Here is an 8,834-nt window from a genome sequence, read left to right on the forward strand (position 1 = left end):
GCTAGCATATGAGCATGTGCACCTTGAAGGCGGTCTGATTAGCATATTAGGGCTGTTGAAGCTGAAACAAAGCCTGCAAGACAAACAACGTTTACCGGTGCGGGAGAGCATTGTAGATTTTGCTAAATTGGGAAACAGAATAATGAAAATTGTTACTTAATAGAGAATATGCTAGGAATAAATGTTAAATTTATTTTAATTCTCTTATTTTGTATTATTTCAAACACTACATTCATTTCTTATGTCTAGGTGTTCTCTGTTAGGCAAGACTATCATACTAATTAGGTAATATTAAATTATGCTTTCATTAATCTTTTGGTAACATATTTCATTTTATTTGTTGTAGCAGATCAAATTTATGCAGGTGAGTTGGTTCAACCTTATAAGAGAAAAAATGCTTCAAATTAACTGTTTTGAAAATTATTATTTCAGTGTTTCAGCACTAAACTTTCTATGTCACTCAATAGTACTATACCAGGGAGGGAGTTTCAGAATCATTTTCAAAATTTTATTTTGAATCCTCAGCAGAGTTTTCTTCCTGGTATTACAACGCTAGTCCATATTGGTACAGCATACAACATGGCAGGCCTGAAATTATTTTCGAACATCAAAAACTTGCACTTAAGACAAAGTTTAAAATTTCTGTTAATAAGTGGATACAGACATGTTACGTTTGGTTTAAAAATTAAATTCTTATCTAACATGAGCCCTAAATACTTAACTTCATCTGACCAATTTATTGGAACCCTTCTCATCGTGATAACATGTCGACTTGAAGGTTTCAAGTAAACGGCTTTTGGTTTAGGTGGGAATATTATTAGTTGCATTATTAGTTAGTTTTGCAAGTATGAATAAAACATATCCAAACATATTGTTACACGTAAAAGTTGATGAAACTCTCACATGAACATCTCAGCATAAAAATATTGCGTTTGCATCACACCGAAGCATAAACAGCCTTTTGAGTAACATTTCATGCCAACAAACGTAGCAGACAATATTGATAACTAGTTTTGTGCTTAAATTTATCAGCATCTTTGAAAAAACCTGCTTCATTGCCTGAGGTTTTTATTAACAGTTTATTTTGATTAGAATACTTTTCAGTTTTTCAGCCATAAAAACGACGGACTGCATTTGACGTTTCATGACAGCGGAATCTGGGCTGCATATGACGTTGATATTTTATCTCTTCGCGAGTCTCTCTCAGGTATCAACTCCTGCTCTTCCTGGTTTGAGTGCATCCTGAATGTCGATAGCATATTTTTCGGACAAAACCTTTCTAGCAGCAGACATCATTCTCAGAGCCAATTCTCTAGATTCGCAACCAATGGATGCTTCACCCATGTCTTTGAAGTGAACGTTTTTTATAGCAAAGCTGACTGGCTCCAACTTTTGTTGAATGTCACGTTTCGTAATTTCGGCAGATTGGGCTTCGATCGGCTTGAATGTGACTATTTGTTCTATTTTGGTTATCGCACTTGTCTTAGGGACTGGAGAGTTGATTATTACGGTGAACTTAATCTGGTTGAGTTTATCCTTTGTGGGGCTAGTCGGTCCCCCTACGGGTGACGTCAGCGCATGAACTTGCGGTTGAAGCTGTTTTACAAACATACTTATTGCCAACCTCCTTTCCAATCAGCTGAAAAACATCCGAGGTACATTCGATTAGCATAATCTTCTGGTTTAGACATAGCGTGAGGCGTTTAAAATACGACAGACTTCATTAGACTAGTCACTTAGTGCGAATGTCGAAAAAAGAATTTTGAAAATAATGTTTAGCAAGGAAACAGGTAGAAATACTTCGGCAACTTCGGGGAAGATCACGAATACGCTGGCTGTACGCAGTGGAAGAGAACCTGAAATCCCTTATCGTTGGAGACAGCTGGAGTTCTATCGCCCAAGATTGGAGCTCTGCAACAAGGTATTTATAAGTAACTGGTAAGCAGAGGCGCGTCCACGTTCTAAACCATGGGTAGGACAAACATAACATATATTTTGTGCATTTTTTTAACCCTATGGAATCCTAGGCTAGAGCACATATTTATCTAAGATCTGAGAGTTTTAATAAAATTCTCTGTGACATTACTACAAGTATTGCTGCTCGTATTGTGTAAGTGTTTTTTCATGATGTTCTCTAGGAATTTTATCAGGAATTATTTCAGGTATGTTCAGATATTTCTCTGGAAAATTCTGAAGAAGTAAATTTAGGAATTATATCCCAAGTAATTTCTGCACGAATATTCCTAGAGAATTTCTCCAAGAATTTCGTTAAGGATACCTCAAGAATTCAACCTGGATTTTCCCAAGGAGTACCACAGAAAAGAAATTTGTTCTAAGATTGTGTCAGAAAACTTCTGAATTCATCCTAAAATTCTTTAAGATTTTTTTCAAGTCCTAACTCCTCCAAGAATTTATACATACAAGAATTATACAAGAATTTATACATCGATTTCTCTGGGACATCCTTCAAGATTTCTTAGTGAAACATCTTCTATAAACTACCAAAAATATTACATATATTTTGCAATTGGATTAAATGGACAAATTGATGTGAAATTTGCAAAAAAGTTTCACGTCTTCTCGGTGAGTCGTGACTTCGATTCTCACCGAGAAGACGTGAAATTTTTTCTCAAATTTCACATCAATTTGTCCATTTAATCCAATTGTAAAATATATGTAATGTTTAGTTTTCCGGTAGTTGTTAAACTTCCACTCGGCTAATTAGCTGTAAACCACGAATCATAATTAATTAAACAAGTATCTTCTAAGATTCAATCATTTACTTCTCCAGAAACGCCTCTTAAAATGTCTAGGAATTTTTAATAATTTGAACTACAGATTTCTCTGAATATACTTTCAGCAATTGCTCCAGAAATTTCATCTAAGATTTCTACAGAAATGTATCCACTAATTCTAAAAGACTTTTTAAAGTAAGTTTTGAAAGTTTATTATTAAGGAACTCGTCCGTGTTAAAGTCATCCTTTATGAACAAGGGGATAAAAGAAGTCCTGGACTTTGGACGAAGTTTTAGTTGATTTCATAGGTAAAATCTTTCAATCTTCCATAGATAAAATCAATCATACCTCGGGATAATATTCCGCAAGATTCTCCAAGGGAATTTCTAGAAAAAGATTGGACAGAAGAAATTTGTGCAGGAATGATCGGAGGAACTATTGGAAAGAATTCTGAATTCTGTAATATTATTGTGTAAAAACTTATATAAACTTCTGAAGATAGCATGGGATTTTTTTGAGAAACCTTTGAAGATATTTTTGGAAAAACTCATAGAGCTCTCATTCCTGGATCAAATTCTGGAGAAATTCTGCTAAGCATCCTAAGTATTTCTGGAAGAATTAGTTGGGAAATCTCTAGAAGAATTTCTGAAAGGATCCCTCTAGAAGACTCTGAAAGTATTCTAAATGAAAACACTATGATAATTCCTCAAGCTTTTCCTCGGGGAATTTAAGACGAAATTCTTGCAGAGGTAGTTGAACCGATTATAATCTCTAAAATCTGTACAATTTTACATCAGATACAATACAAACAAGATAATAAACAAATAAGAGTATCATTTGTATTTAAACCCAATCAAATTTATCAAACCAATTTATTCCACAAATGAAGGCCAAACTGCTTGCCTTCACAACCAGTGGAATCGTTCGAATTTCCTAATCTATTTCTAGATAACAAATGGATGAACAGCAAAAATTCTGTTATTTTGTGTAGCAATGCTTTGAAAGACTATATTAAGAGTGATAGCACGATTAGAAATCGCTAGCACCATCACACTCCTATAAAACGATGCGACTGGTCTTAGTTCAATCCGTTACTTCTTCCAAATATTATTCAGAAATCTTCTGATAATTCTCTTTTTATGTTCCACAAATTTTTCAAGAATTACTTCCGGTCATGCTCATGGCAATTTGTCCCAGCACATATACAGGGTTGGGCGTAGATATTTTAGGAAACCATCCATTGATTGATTCAGAAATGCCAGAGATGATTGTTCCATGTTTCTAACGGTTAAAGAAATTTCTTGCAATAATTATCACAGTTATTTTCCCACGATTTTAATCATAAACATTCTCAAAGGTTATTCACACGAGTCAGAATTTTTTGGGGGTCATGCACAAACCATTCAATGTTGATCTAGTTTTTTTTTTGTTAAATCGTGGGTAGGACAACCCACTGACTGTCCTACCCAGGTGTTTTTGTGCGTAGTACATGTCCTACCTGTCCTACCCACTTCCCGCGCCACTGCTGGTAAGATATTGAAGATTCTCTTTTAAGTTTTCGTATACATTTTGGTAAGAGGGTAGAGGATATTTGTCAAGTAGCTGATGTATCTGAACATCTGAGAGTTGCTGACCCGCTAATTGTATGATTAGGAATTTGAAATTGATAAACGAAGCAATCAAAATGAAAGCGTGAAACACAAATTTGGTGAGAGAATTCCATTTATCTACTTATTGTACAATAACTTGGTATAAATAAGCGCAGATACAAAAGTTGTATCTTAAAAACGGGACAGATTTTTTGTTTGTCATTTTTTTGACGTAGAACAACTTCTTTCTTCTCTATACAGGAGTGAAATTGGAATTTCAAAACAAAGAGCGTTACGTTGGCATGAAATATTTTAAACGCTTATAGCTTTTTGCTGGCTTAACGAAATTCCTTGATTAGCACTTTAATCGAAAGACAAGACATCAAAAGTTCATGTAGTTCACTTACTGAATCCCACATACCTGTTGAAAAAGTTTAATATCTGTTTTAAAAGAGAACGTTGATTTCAAGCGTATCTATAAATAGGGGTGCTAGAGAAAAGTTGACGTCATTTGCTTTTCACTCTCTGATTGGATCGCATCTCAGCAGGCAACAGATCGGCTTGCCCTGACCGGGTGTGCTTCTCAGGCACAGACATCGATAGCGATGGACCGCCCCTTTTGTCTTGCTTTGCTCAATCAAACTGTCGAGCGAGCGAGAGAAGATGCCGTTCGAAGCGAAAGCCACCACCGCTGCCGCCGCCAACAAGAAGAAGAGGAAGCAGTCCACAGGAGAATTTGCGGTCGATCTATGAACACGGTCGGGCGAGCCATTCTCTTATTACACTGAGCCAGAAATTGCGTACGAATTTCATAAGAGAACGCTTGTGAATTGATTTCTCGACCAGTTTTCTCTCTTTCATAAGAGTCTTATGAAATACAAAACGTCCGATATTTAAAAGAAATTCTTGTCGTTATCATTAGAGATCTTATGAATATCTTTATTTTCCTAAATTCAAAGAGTGATTCTTTAAATACATAATGGTCGAAAAGAATTCCATAATTGATATCTATGATCCTTCATAAGAGTATCTTATGATATTATACCCATTATGAACGCAATGATCGATGGAAGTTCACAAGTTTTTCTTATGAGTCTCATAAGATGCTTCTCATGTCTTTATTCCATAAGAAATTCGAATGAAATTCTTAAGTGTTTTCCACAAGTGTTAATAATAATTGTCATACGCACGCTTATGAATCTCTATCGTGAATATTATGTTATTACTATCGCTCCACGTAATTCATAAGATTTTCGTATGAAATTGTTAAGAAAATCGTGTTTCATTAGATTATCTTATGAAAGCCAATGATCAATGCGTATGATAACCAAAAATAGTTTCTTATGAAATTATATCTGTCTATGTAATGAGTATTGTTTCATAAGTCTTCTTCTTTCTGGCTTTACGTCCTAACTGGGACAGAGCTTGCTTCTCAGATTAGTGTTCTTATGAGCACTTCCACAGTTATTAACTGAGAGCTTTCTTTGCCGATTGATCATTTTTGCATGCGTATATCGTGTGGCAGGTACGAAGATACTCTATGCCCTGGGAATCGAGAAAATTTCCTTTACGAAAAGATCCTTGACCAGCGGGATTCAAACCCACGACCCTCAGCATGGTCATGCTGAATAGCTGCGCGTTTACCGCTACGGCTATCTGGGCCCCTGTCATAAGTCAGCAATGGAATTTCATAAGATTCTCGAATGTAAAACGAAATACTTCTTATGTCGTTATTCCATAAGAAAATCTCATGTACCTCATACGTTCCGTTTCCTCAGTGTAATGTTCGAATCCTCTGAGCAGAATCTCAATAGAGAAACTTTAAAGTAGATGGAGTACTGTGTACCTCTTAATTCCGCTCCTAAATGCTTATCTTTGACAGATACGCGTATTTCGACTACCACTTGCAGTCTTCTTCAGTGTCAGTTACTCGTATCCACTCTGAATAGTGGTGAGCGAAGTGCTGCGTCAACATTTCCTTCCCCTATCCCAAGTTAGGGGCGGTCCATTAATTACGTAAGACAATTTTGACGGTTTTTCGACCCCCCTCCCCTCATGGTAAGATTTTTTGTATGAAAATTAAAAATGATTTGTATGGCGCGAAAAAATCCCAAACATACGGGTAGAAATCAGAATCCAAAAACAAGATTATGGCTCATGATATCATGATTCCGGCGTGTTTTCATCTTATGAAAATACACCATGATTTGGACTCATGATATCATGAGTCAGATTGCCGTAACGCAACACACGCTGTTGCTGGTTGCTCGGAATCATGATTCCAATGCCAAAAAAGCTGAGTCGCGCATCCGTTTATGATCGACAAAATAAAATAAATAAAAAACAAAAACTGAGAATCGAACCACGAACCTTTCGATCAAGAGTCCTGTATCATACCACACTACCACTGTATCATGTTGAAATAAAGGTGATCGAAACGAATGAGTTGAAGCAAAGCGCACCGCTTAGTGTTTTCACCCTGGATGTTACGCTTATGAAGAATCATGATTATGACTCCAGGAACCATGATTTGTGATCCTGATATTATGACCTAATCAATTTATGAATTTCATGATTTGTAAATCATGGTGTGGGGATCAGATTTTTATCCGTGCACCATAGACCCCCCCCCCCTCCCCCATAACCCCTTACGTAATTAAAGGACAGTTCCTTACGGTAAACATGGGCATGGCCTGGACGAGCGATGTTCATGATATTGGTATTATTTTTCATGATTCATTCCCCAGCCTTGTTCCTGAAAGCAATCTGGATTAGACTATCAAAGATAAACATGAATGTCGCTAGTATCCAATCTACGAAACATACCGGAACTACCCGAGAAGGAAAGAATAACTCACAATAACTTATGCATACCATATTTTGGTATCATACCATAATTAGGTATTATTCAGTTGTCAATACCTCATTTTGGTATTATAACGGTATTTGTATTTAAAACACAAACGATATAACAATTTAAAATACTACATTTTGGTATTCGATAGCTATTGATGACTGCTGGAGGTATTGAAAAATTTCACTTTTATATGAAAATCTATCAAGTATTTTTTTGGGTATTACAGTACCTGATCTAATTATCAGCTTGGTATTTGTAGAATATGCAGAAGGTATTATTTGAGGTATTTTACCTCTTATGCAGGGCTCATTCATACCTCATTCAGGTTGTAAGTATTGGAAACTATCTGGTATGGAATACCTCAATTTGGTAATCAGTAGTTATTTTCTTCTGCTCGGGTACGCTAACGCTAACGCTAACATTTGGGGAAGGAAATTATGAAAAGGATTTCTATAATATGCACAAAATTAGCATGTAGTAAAGTCTCTTATTAGACGTCGGTACCCACTTTCTTTACTCATTTTTGTAGATGCCGGGCTTCTAGCATTAAGATCTTGTTTCGTAAACGATGGTAATGAAAGATCATCCTGAGATAGTCGCTGCAAGTGTTGTTCTATGGAACCCGTTTAAAGACCAACCTGATAGACAACCGTTCCGCTATAGCAAGGAAACGTTCATACACTTGTACATGTTAGAAAAACGGCGGCCTCTCATTGCCGCTACAGTAAAAACTTTCAATGGTTTATGGAATCTTTAATTTGAATTTCTATGAGATAACCACAAATAAATATTTTATTTTTGATTCAAGGCAATGAATAAATGAAGATGGCAGAAAAGTGGTGAGCAAATCCATAAGAGACCTGTATGTTTTGATACAAGAAAATAAAAGGAAGGGAAAACTTCTGATTAGAATAATAGCAGGATTCTCTTTAGAGAATGCCTTCAGGATATATTACTTTTAAAAAGCTGTTCTATATGGAAACATTAGTGACTAGCTTATCCAACGAAAACTTGAAAGAACAGCCTTTTTAAGAAAGAAGGGCAAATTTCTGGTGAAATGTTTACAGCTATGATGTGCATGATCTTTGTAACAACGTGATGCTATGGCACAACCTATATTCATAAGAAAGGAAAATATTTGTTTAAAAACAAAATTGAAATATGCACACCACCATGAATTCCAAATACCGGTGATCACGTAGCTGTTCAGCAAGACCATCTTGAGGGTTATGGGTTCGAATTCCTCTGGTGGTGGATCCTATGAATTGAACATTTCCTTGACGTCCCTGGGCATAGAGGCACATGCACAAGAATGGTAAATTGACAAGGAAAGCTTTCAGTCAATAAAAGGCTTATTTTATTAAAAGCCCATTCACAAATTTTGTAACGCTGAAGGAAGAAAAACATGTTGTGGGTGGTTGTCCTCAAAATGTTGCAGTCCATACACAATATGTAGCATTTCCATACAAAAAAAATGGTACAAGGGGGTGGATAGGTGTCCAAAAAGGTAACTTTTGGCGTTGTGAAATTTGCGAATGAACCCTTGAACTGTGTAAGTTCCTACTGAGCTGATAAACAGGCACTGTCTCAGAAAGAATGAGAAGAAGATAGTTGCCAACAAGATATTTCGAAAGAATAGCTGACATATGAAAG

This window comes from Aedes aegypti, chromosome 1 (assembly GCF_002204515.2).
Source record: "Aedes aegypti strain LVP_AGWG chromosome 1, AaegL5.0 Primary Assembly, whole genome shotgun sequence".
Taxonomy (NCBI): domain Eukaryota; kingdom Metazoa; phylum Arthropoda; class Insecta; order Diptera; family Culicidae; genus Aedes; species Aedes aegypti.